Source organism: Sus scrofa, chromosome 5, assembly GCF_000003025.6.
Source record: "Sus scrofa isolate TJ Tabasco breed Duroc chromosome 5, Sscrofa11.1, whole genome shotgun sequence".
Lineage (NCBI taxonomy): Eukaryota > Metazoa > Chordata > Mammalia > Artiodactyla > Suidae > Sus > Sus scrofa.
The window spans coordinates 39,477,823-39,489,829 of NC_010447.5; the positions used below are offsets into that span (position 1 = coordinate 39,477,823).

General features: G+C 41.8%; 1 long non-coding RNA gene across 1 annotated transcript; it reads left to right on the plus strand.

Annotated features, from left to right (window-relative positions):
• Nucleotides 3,001-7,555, plus strand: LOC102164583. The gene is made up of 3 exons (XR_303482.2): nucleotides 3,001-3,212; nucleotides 3,534-3,652; nucleotides 7,012-7,555. It is a non-coding gene; the product is annotated as an uncharacterized LOC102164583 (long non-coding RNA).

Here is a 12,007-nt window from a genome sequence, read left to right on the forward strand (position 1 = left end):
GAAACAATAGTGCAGTGATAAATCAGGGTCCTGTTTTCTCCTCAAGGGGCATACATGACGGTATCTTTGAGATTTTCTCCAAGAACTAAGGCCCCAACTGCCCCGGTGGAGGATGGTAACTTCAGGCTGAGTACAGGTGTTCTGGATCTTGCTTCCTCACCACCAACCAATCAGAAGCAAGTGCTTACAGTGGAAGATAACAGACTCTGACCCCCTTCCCAAATGATTAACTGTGATTAACTTCCACTTTCTCCCTTTAAAAATTCTCATGATCAATCAGAATCTTAAGAATTATTTCTTAGATGTGAGTCCACCTTCTTCCCAGGTTGCTGGCCTTCGCAATAAAGCAAACTTTCCTTTGCAGCCAACACCTCTTCTCCTTTTTTTGGGGGGGAGGCACCCCACAGCATAGGGCAGTTCCCAGGCCAAGAATCAAATGTATGCAACAGCAGTGACCTAAGCCATAGTGGTGACAATGCTGGATCCTTAACCTACTGAGCCACCTCGAACTCCGGTTGTCTTTTGAGTACTGGCTTTCAAACTGTGAGCAGCCAAACCTGAGTTTGGTAACCTGGTGATGCCTTACACTATCTGCTTATATTTCTTAAGAACGTTTTTATTTTTGAGTGAAATTTTGTAGGGTATATACTTATAATATTACTGTTTGACGCCACAAAAAAGAATGAGCTGTCAGTAAATGACTTCATTTCACAAACATCGATGTTTTACTGCTGCACATGAAGACATGGAAAAAGAAGTATGCCCAGGAGTTCCCACTGTGGTGCATCAGGTAAAGAATCTGGCATTGCTAAAGCTGTGGTGTAGGTGGCAGCAGTGGCTTGGAGTCAGTCTCTGGCCCGGGAACTTCCAAATGCTGTGGGTGCAGCCATAAAATTAAAAAAAAAAAAAAAAAAAAGAAGAATGCCCAAAAAAGAGTTGAGGAAACCGGTGTTTAACAGTGCAAGGACTTGTAAATATGCAAAGTGCAAATTTGTTTATTAAAAACATATGAGCACAACTGGCTTAAAGTTTTATTTATTTTAAGCATTCCTCATCTGACATTGCCTTTATTCCTTCTAAATTTTAGGATAAATATAAAATCATAGCAGAAGCCTACAGAAGGAAATGCAGGTGCATATCGTTAAGGAATAACGGCCTTGGAAAAAACTGAAATTAAAGCTTGAAGGCTTTTTGCATTTATTCTCCCCTTACTCTCTTAAAATTCTGAAGACTGTGCATTCTATTTCCAGAAAAATGTGTTTAGTGTTTTAACATTTCCACCAATTACACCGAGCAATCTAATTCAACCTCTATTTAACAGGAAGGCTTTCCTGGTGCTTTCATAACTTTATTACTATACAACATGAAAAACAAATGTTATGAGTTGCGGAATGTCGCCTGCCATACCAGTAAACAAAGGATGTTAAGTCCATCAAGCCCTCAGCTACAGCCGCCTAAGAACTGTGCACCCTGAGGGGATTCAGGATGGAGAAAAACAGGATACTGGCCCCAGATAGCTAAGGTGCATATCAAAGGAATGATTTCAATGAGTCCAGACTCCTGCATCTTGCCATACAAAGGAAAGCACTGAATTCATTAACTTGAGAAGTCGGTCTGTCTTTCTTTCTTTGTCTTTTTAGGGTCGTATCCACAGCATATGGAAGTTCCCAGGGTAGAGGTCTAAGCCGACCTACATCACAGCCACAGCAACACCAGATCTGAGCCGAGTCTTCAACCTATACTGCAGCTCATGGCAAAGCTGGATCCTTAACCCACTGAGTGAAGCCAGGGATCAAATGCGCATGCTCATAGATACTAGTCCAGTTACCACTGAGGCAAGATGGAAACCCCCTCATTTTCTCTCTCTCTCTCTCTCTCTTTTTTTTTTTTTTTTGTTGGCTTTTTGCCTTTTCTATGGCCGCTCCCATAGCATATGGAGGTTCCCAGGCTAGGGGTCCAATCAGAGCTGTAGCCGGCCTACGCCAGAGCCACAGCAACGAGGAATCTGAGCCACATCTGCGACCTACACTACAGCTCACGGCAACGCCGGATCCTTAACCCACTGAGAAAGGCCAGGGATCGAACGGGCAACTTCATAGTTCCTAGTCAGATTTGTTAACCACTGCGCCACGACGGGAACTCCCCCCTCATTTTCTTTAATTAACAGTCATCTTTTGATATTCTCACTACGTGGTTTTTGTTGCAAAAATCCTATATATCCTTATCTCTTCAGAGCAGACCTCAGAGCTGAGAAGCTGGCTTCCTCAGAAATTCTGCCAAATAAAAACATAATTCCCAGCTTTTATGTGGTGCATTTGTTTTCAGTGAACAGGGTGATTCTTGATTGGATCCTAGGTTAGGAAAAAACCAAAAACAAAAAAGACTGCTGAATTTCTCTTTCACTTTTTTCCTTTGTAGGGGAACAGAATTTGTTAATATATCTCTTTGGCATACTGTTTTAAGATGGTTATTTTCTGAGAAATAGCAGATGTGGGAAGGAAACCAAGTAGAAGTGGCCCTTTTATAAGAAACATTTACATTTGTAAGATACATCTCCCTTTGTGTTTTCCCAAAGGAAAGATATTGCCTCCTCCCAGAAGAAATTCAGAAAAGAGATGGAAATTGAGAAAGAAAAGTGAGGGTTTATTTAGGTGAGAAATACACCTCTTAAAGAGAGGCAGGCAGAGAGGCGAGTAGCTGTCCTGAGGTTTTCCAGCACTCTTGTTGTAAGGGACATCCAATTGCATGGGTGGAATGTTCTCTGGGAAGGAGGGGTCTGGGGTCATATTCCTTCATTTTCATTCCAGCTCCACCTTCCCAAAGGGAGGAAAGATTTTTTTTCTTATTAAGCTACGATAGGAAGTATCACAGCACCAGTGCATGATGGGTATTTCTTATCTGCATAGCTAATTGTATTATAAGGGCATAATGGGCAACAGGTTACATCTGGATGCTGGAGATTGGTGACCTTTTTCACCTTTGTCTGCCTCCAGGGCACTATCTACCCCCAAATTTGTGGTTTCCTGTCAGCCTAGAGGTTCCTGCTTTTATTTGTTTGCCAGTGGACCAGGGTTTGCGTGGTTTCCTGCCACCTGGCCCCATGCCCCCCTTATCTGCTCATACTTGGCTATCTGCCTGCTGTAACAAGTGTGTCTCCTTCTTTGTACCTGGAAGAGTAAAGCTCTAGAAACACTCTTATCAAAAAGGAAAAGGTAATCATTCTTGTTCACTTTGCTTTTCCTGATAACTTCCTGGTAACTGACTCTTCTCTTGCCGAACATCCTCTTTTGCCTTTAGCTGAGGATGGTATTTAAGGTGAGGGCTTTAGCCATTTCAGGGAGTTACTCAGTTTTCCTGGGTCTCTCTCAAGTATATGTTGCTAAACTTTGATTTTCTTCCGTTAATCTATCTTATGTTAATTTAATTCTTATACCAGCCAGAAAAACCTAGAAAGGTAGAGGAAAATGTCTTCCCCTCCAACATGACACCTTCACCTGTGTTATACACATACGCCTGTCAAACACCTTTTTCAGGACAGTGCTTCTCAAACCATCTGAGGAGAAGAACCAATTTTGCTTTTCCCAATCCATCATGAACTCACACTTTTATAAACTACAACAAAAAAGAACAGCTAGACAAATGGAATTAAAAGGTATGTATAATGCCTCAATAGAGCTTTTGTTTTGTTTTGTTTTTTCTTTATAATTTATTTTATTTTATTTTAATTACTAAATGAATTTTATTACATTTATAGTTTTATCAATAGAGCATTTTTAAGACAATGTAGAAACTTTGAATATAGGCTATGTATTAGATAATTTTATCAACATTAAACATCTTTCATGTGATATAATATTATGGTTATATAGGATAATGTCCTTGTTCTTAGAAAACACATGGTGAAGTGTTTAGAGATGAAGTGTTGTAATGTCTACAACATACTTTCAAGTGTGTTACCAGACCAGGTCCCTTTGCCTGATATGAAGCAAGCCAAATGCTGAGATGATGAAGTTTGTGGCAAAGAAAGAGTTTATTCACAAGGCAGCCAAGAGAGGAGGTGGAAGAACAAGTCTCAGATCTGCCTCCCTGAGGGAAGGGGTTGGGATATTTTGGGGATAAGCAGGGTGGTCCTAGGCATGGGGAAAGGTGATCAGAGGTAGGGGAACAGGTGTTCTGTGTTGGTGCATATGGGTTACCTATTTATGCATATTCAAAATGGAGGTGCTTAGCATGATCTGAGGGTGGAGTTTCAACCCCTAGCCTGGGAACTTCCATATGCCACACTTTTGGCCATAGAAAGCAAAAAAAAGAAAAAAGAAAAAAAAAAGAAAAAGACAGATGGAAAGGAAGGAAGAAAGGAGAGAAGGAGTGACAGAGGGAGGGAGGAAGGAAGGAAGGAGGGAAGGATGGAGGATGGGAAGTGATTGTGCCAAAATGTTGATAATGGGTATATTTATGCTGATCTGTTTCTATCCCTGCAAGGCCTGGATGCAGAGGAAGACTCCTATACCATGTGCCCAAATATTTAAAGTTTTAAGGCAAATTCTCAAAGTAATAAAATATGTTCTCTCTTTTGCTTTACCAATATATCTCCATAATGACCAAGAAGCCAAGTTCAAATTTAGACTTCACTAACACCTACAAGTTTTGTACTAGAACATGGTAAGGGAAGTAGAGCCAGACCCTAGTGTCCTGGCCTGCAACCAGTCCCCTCTCTTTGCCTCTGTCCCCCCTCCCCAAGGGTCCACCTTGCACCATAAGGGACCTTATGCATATGTATGTGTGACACCTTAGTTGATGCATTCAAGGACCATCTGTGAAGTGGCAAAATATGCCACTTTGGCATAAAGATTACTTTGAACTGAAGGCAACTGAGAAGAAGGCGATACAAGAAAAGCTCCCTACCCTTCCTCTATTTGCCTAAAAGCAGAACATAAATTTTCAAAGGTGTCCCTCCTCTCCCCTCTCCCAGGAAGAACAGAAGTTAATCACTAGATATAACTTTAGATCCTATATACCTGGAGATGACACCAGAGGACTATATATAACAGACCTTACTAACCAGTTTTATCTACCTTTAGTTTCCTATATATTTGCCTTCCCACTATTTGCTGCCCCTAAAGACTCAAGGTCCTTTTCCATTGTCTCATCACTTCCATAAAAATATATTGTTCCTTTGCTAAGATACTGTATAAATTCAAATTCTAACTAAAGCTTTGAATTATCATTTTCCCCTGGGTATCTCACATGTATACATGAAGTATACATATTAATAAACTTCTGTCTTATTTTTCTCTCTCTTCTTGATCTGTCTTCAGTTATGGGGGTTGTAGCCAAGAACTTAGAAAGGTAGAGATATATTATTTTTTCCTTCCCTACACATCCACACTCATAGCCCTCATTTCCCAAACCAACTGTTTCTTGGCCACTTTTGGGCCAAGGGGTAATACAGTGGGTGTGATCTAACCTCAGGAATTCAGATCCCCCAACATAGATGAATGTAGCAGGAATTGCAGGGTCTAGGATACCTGAGGCATAGGGAGGGGTTGGGGGTAGGAGATGAGCTTCATTTGGGTGGACCTCTTAGCCTAGAACACCCCTCATCTCTTGGGGAGGAGCAAGGCTGGAGGAACAAAGAGATCTCCAAAGTATGGGGCAGTATTGAATCTAGGTGAAGGGAAATACATTTTCAGTGAACTTATTCTCTCAATTTTTAAAATTTTGGCAAATGTTCTCTCACTTTTCTAGATGAATCTAAGATGATTTAGGAAAAACAATTTTGTATCCTATTTGTTCCACGTATCATTCTAACTATTATAGGGGAGAAGTTTTTAGCTGAGACCCCTGGATATTATTAGATAGACTAATAAGAGAAAAACCAAAGAAGTTTTTAATATGTATACTTCATACCCGGGAAAAAATGAGTGGCTTAGAATTCAGGCTTAAATACCATTTTAATAGAGAAAGGGGAAGAGGAGTGTTGGCCTCTGAGGGGAGAATGACTTTTAGGAAAGATAAATGGGTCCTTGGAAGAATAGACAGGAGGTATGATAGTTGGTGACAAAGTTTGGGTGTGGTGTTGACTTCTAACATTGTCTGTGGTAACAGTCAATCTTCCCTGGTTGATAAAACTCCTGGGGAGGGGAAATCTGTGACAACTGAGTCCCTTTTGGAGTTCTGTCTTTAAGCAGATAAGGGGAATTCAGAGAAACCCTCTTCTTAAATTTACTTTTTTAAGTACTTATAGCTCAAAATAATCACTATACCAAAGTGGTATATTCTGAGGTGACTTGAGAGCAGTTCACATTAAAAAGATCTAGGGGTTTTTAGTTGATTCTAAAATGGGCGAATAGGATTTTGAAGTTATAATATTACTAGAAAACAATTATCTTGGTCCAGAATGCAGGGCTTCAGCTTGGTCTTGTATAAAAAATAAGATAAGGAATTCTCTTGTGGCACAGTGGGCTAAGGATCTGGAGTTGTCACTGCAGCAGCTTGGGTCACTGCTGTGGATGGGGTTTGATACCTGGCCAGGAACTTCCACATGCTGAGGGTGCCGTTAAAAAAAAGAGAGAGCGAGAGAGATGAGATTTAAGTGCCTGGACTAAGAGGAAAGAGAGCATTTGTGGTGGTGGGAATGGACTGGGTAAGATGCAGTAGGAACGCTCAGACACAGGCAATATGAGAGATATGCTTGGCCAGTTTGGGGAATATTTCCTGCCTATTGCTTCCCTCTGTGACAGATAAGAAAATGAAAATAAACTATCTTCACTCTTGTAATGAGGAGACCTTGAATTTATGGAAATTCCTTCCTAATGGTTTCTCTGCATTTTTAAAATGACGAATTTCTTACAAAGGAGATCCAAGTTACTCATTTTAGTTTAAACTCATAGTGTTATTTTTATAATTGGAGCAGAGAGTGTGCTATTCACTAAAATTTCCAGAATGTCAGGCCTTAATGGATTTATATTTCAAACCTTCTGACTTTACCTTTTTTGGCATTGATTTTAGGTATTGACTGAACTTATAATCAAGTTGAATGTCCGTCAGAGTTGGGAAAACCTCAGCCTCTATCATGCTGAATAAAGGCCTTAACCTGGGAAAAGAGAGGTTTAAAAAGATGACTTTAGGTTAAAAGACTGGGGTTCAAGAGGGCATCTCTAAAAAAAAAAAAGCTGCAGACTGAAACAGGAGGGATGGAGGCAGCATACGATTCTTAAAAGAATGATGTAGTTCTTGAGGATATGACAACTGTTTAGAACCTACTAGGTCCAAGATGGTGGATGATTCGACTTGCAGTGGACCCTGACCTTCATTACACACTCACTGTAACGCATTAGCTAAATGAGAAGCCCACAGGCACCAGGACAGTTCTCCAGCCAACCAGATAAGGCCAAAAAATTTTTACTAGAAATCCCTGTCCCTTCCTGGAAATAGCTGGAATAATTCTCCCACTCATTAGCCTATGAAATTTCCCATTAAAAACTCGCCACCCCGGAGTTCCCGCTGGGGCACAGTGGGTTAATGATCCAGCTTGTCTCTGTGGAGGCACTGGTTTGAGCCCTGGCCTGGCTCAGCTGGTTATGGCTCTTGTGTTGCTACAGCTGTAGCATAGGTCATGTCACAGCTCCAGCTGGGGTATGATCTCATGCCCAGGAACTTCTATATGCTGAGGAGGGGGCTGAAAAAGACAAAAGCCCCAAAACTCATCACCCCATACTTCAGAGCCCTCTCACCTGTCACCTTCTGAGATGTGGGCTACCTGAACTTCAGTAAATCCTGGGAGCAGGTGTGTGATTTTAATTTAAAAAAACAGTGCGGGAGTTCCTGTTGTGACTCAGTAGTTAATGAATCCGACTAAGAACCATGAGGTTGTGGGTTCCATCCCTGGCCTTGCTCAGTGGGTTAAGGATCCAACATTGCCATGAGCTGTGGTGTAGGTCAAAGATGCGGCTCAGATCCCGCGTTGCTGAGGCTGTGGCGTAGGCCGATGGTGGTAGCTCTGATTAGACCCCTAGCCTGGGAACCTCCATATGCTGAGAGAGCGGCCCTAGAAAAGGCAAAAAGACAAAACAAGACAAAACAAAACCAGTGCGTTTATTAGGGTGCCATTGACTGAAACTGCCCACCTTGGCCAAGCACCACAAAAGCTGCTCTGCATGAGTTGACTCACATCAGGAGGTCCTGATAAGAAACTTGGTGCTGCCCTCGTGACAAACTGGAAGGATTTGGGAGGGGCCGGTAGGAGGGAGGGGACCGCAAACCTCCCAGGATCCTTGGGAGGAATCCATCTTGGCTGAGAGGTGCATCCGCCACCAAGAAGGGCCCTGATCCAGACCTAGTACGGGCCAAGGAAGACAATTGGCCAGGGACAACCTGGAAACTAAAGCCATTCCAGTAAAACAAGAGACTGTATGGCAGAGCAGTTCTTCTGGATTCCCTTGCCCTGCTGCTTTCTGCCTGGCGCCCCTTCCCAATAAAGTCTTTTGCTTTGACAGCATGTGTGTCTCCGTGGATGATTCATTTCTGAGTGTTAGACAAGAGCCCATTCTTAGACCCTGGACCCCCTTCCTGCAACAGGTTCAATTCCCAGTCTGGGCTTTGGCCAAGTCTGAGTCCTAGCCCATGGGTTTAAATCTCAGTACGGTTTCAAAACTACCTCAAAATGGATTATTCCTAAGGAAATCTCATTGGAAATGAATTTAGCCCATGGGGATTACAGTGAGGCTTGTGCCCAATGTCTGCTCCCTTGAGCAAGAAGGCTGAAATTGCCTTCGTATGTTTAGTCATCCGTATCCACGTAGAAACCTGCCAAATAACCTTTGAGGAGCAGAGAGGCACATGGGTATAGAAAGCCTCAAATTCTCAAAATATGAGGGGAGTACATTGCTAGGACTAGTGAAGCAACTCTTTATGTTTATTAGAGCCAACATTAACTCTGAAACTGCTTTTTCCTCTTGCTTTAAAAAAGCAAAAATGGAAGAGATGCCAGAACTATGCTGCTGTAAATAAACCAGTTTCCATTGGTGAAACAATCATTCACTCAACATGTATTTATTAAACACTGATGCTCAGTACTGGAGATAAGGTAAATTAACCAGTTTCTGCCTTCAAACAGCGTGCTGCCTAGAGCAGAGGACCATAACTGCAAGGCAATTGTATAGGGGCTGTAATGGAGGCATGCAGAAGGCGGGGAATGGGAAACTAAGAAGGAAGAAAGTTTGGAAAGGATGGTCAGGGAAAGTTTACAGAAAGACCCTTGAGCTTCTTCTTAAAGGATGAAGAGAAGTTTGCCAGTGTGAACTGTGCTTTCTTGAGAGAGGAAAAAGCAAACCAGTGCATAAAGGCATGAACAACTCTCATATCAATTCAGTTAATAAGGTATTTTTATAGCAGATTTTTCTCTTTTATGGCCATGAAGAAGGTGCTGGGTCAGAGGTTGAACCCAAGCCACAACAGGGATAATGCTAGATCCTTAACCTGCTGAACCATCAGGGAACTCATAGAAATTTTCTGATTTGGAGATTCTTTCTTTTAATATACTTGTCTTTATGTTAGGTGTATGGGGTGGAGTTGGGGTGGGGGAAATTTCTCCTCTGCCCCTCTTGGGCCCTTGTAACAGGGATTAATAATAAAATTGACAAGAGAGATTAACAAGAGAAAAGAAACAAATTTTAATTCGTGTGCAGGGAGGTCTCATAGAAATGAGACCTAAGAAATGGCCAAAGCAGACAAATTTTATCCTTTTTAGACAACGAAACAATACAATGGTAAGGAATTGACAAGACAAGGACACTTAGGCTTTGGGTGCTCAGTAAAGACTCTGAACAGAGTTTGGGCTTGGGAGGTAAATTAAAGAGACAAGATGGCCAAAAAGCACATAACAAGATTTGCAACATCAGTAATTATTAGAGAAATTCAAATTCCAAACTATAGTGAGGGTAGTTCGAGTCAAGGCTCAGTGAAACAAATCTGACTAATATCCATGAGGACACAGGTTCTATCCCTGGCCTCTCTCAGTAGGTTAAGGATCCAGGGTTGCTGTGAGCTGTGGCGTAGGTCACAGACATTGCTGTGGCTGTGGTGTAGGCTGGCAGCTGTAGCTCCAATTGGACCCCTAGCCTGGGAACCTCCATATGCCGTGGGTGCGGCACTAAAAAAAAAAAAAAAAAAAAAAAAAAGTCTGCCAATAACTGCTGGAGAGGGTGTGGGGAAAAGGGAACACACCTACATTGTTGGTGGGAATATAAGCCAAAAGAAAAAAAAAATCACAATATTTTTTTAAAAAGGCAACAAGTTTTGTTTATATACACTTTTCAAACCCAATTCCCTGTCTCTGTCTATAAGGGTATCCTACCTCCAGATGCAGGGAATGTGCTTTTCACATGAGGGATTTATGTCCTGATTTCAGGGAGACAAAAGGGGGAGGGTCATCAGCTGTTTCTTACGTAACTTTAATTCAAAATAATCAATATACCTCAAAGTCTATTTTGGGATGGGCTACCCTGAGCCTCAGCAATAGCCAAAGCCATCTCACCACTGTGGAGTCTACAGCACCCAGGATGACATCTTCTGAATCTATTCTGCCAGTCTAGTGTCCCTAAAAGATTCCCTGTCAGAACTATATGAATGAGATCATGGCCATCAGAAAAATATCATTTTAAAACTCTGGTCTTTCTAAGGAAAGAAGGAAGGGAGGAAGAAAGAAAGAAAGAAGGAAAGAAAGAAAGAAAGGAAGAGGGACAGAGGGAGGGAGAGAGAAAGAAATAGAAAGAAGAAGAGAGAGGGAGGGAAGAAGGGAGGGAGGAGGGGAAAAAAGAAAACACTCTGCTATAGTTATATAGTTAACTTTTGATTACTCAGGGTAATAGAGATGAAAATTAGGATGACCAAGCCTGGAAATATAGGAAAAGGAAGTAATTAAAGGAAAAAAAATTAGAGCAAAATGGAAGAATTAAAATCAAGTATATCAGTTTGTATGCTGATTGTGAATAGACTAAATTTGCCCATTAAAGTCAGAAGATTCAGCTCAAAAAAATAAAACTGCCCTAAATGCCACTTATAAGAAACACTTGAAACACAATGACAAAAAGGAAACAGGATCATCACTGGAATTCATGTTATCTCAAAATACACATTTGTTCATAATTTTAATGTCTCTCCTCTATTGGACTTGTCTCAAGTGAAATTTAAAAGTCAAACTGATAGCTTTAATTGTCACAAATATTTATCTATAATACAATTTTCTGGTAGAAATATAGAGAATGGGGAGTTCCCACCATGGCTCAGTGGTTAATGAACCCGACTAGTATCCATGAGGATGTGGGTTCGATCCCTGGCCTTGCTCAGTGGGTTAAGGATCTGGGGTTGCCGTGAGCTGTGGTGTAGGTCGAAGACGTGACTCGGATCCCGCATTACTGTGGCTGTGGTGTAGGCCGGCGGCTACAACTCCGATTCCACCCCCAGCCTGGGAACCTCCATATGCCGCAGATGCGGCCCTAAAAAAAAGTAGAGAGAGAGAATGAATATGTCTTAAAGTCAGTTGTGTCAGGGTCCAGTCAAAAAAACATAAATTGCACAAAATACTTCAACAGAGAGAAGTTAATGTAAGAAATTGGTTACACAGTGTTGGAGAGAGGAAAGCACAAAAGATCAGTGAGGTGACACAGAGATAAGAAGTGCTAGAAACAGCTCCCACACCTATGTCTGGGGAAAACAAGAGGAAAGTTGGGGTCACTAGAATATGGAAGTTTGGAGAAGTGGTCAGTGAGGGCTGCTGCCCGGCCGGTGCTGACACCTCAAAAGCAGTAAAATGTGATTGGTTTTAAGTGTGCCAGAAAGAAGCTGGGGATTGTAAACAACTGTCCCTGATGGGACCAAGTGCTGTTTCAAAGAAACAGAAAGAAGAAATTCCCTTTCCCCTCTTCCTGCCTTTTTCTATTATCTTCCTTTGGCAGAACCCAAAGGGAAGCCAGCTGGTAAAGAAGGGTGGGTTTGGAGCTCAGTG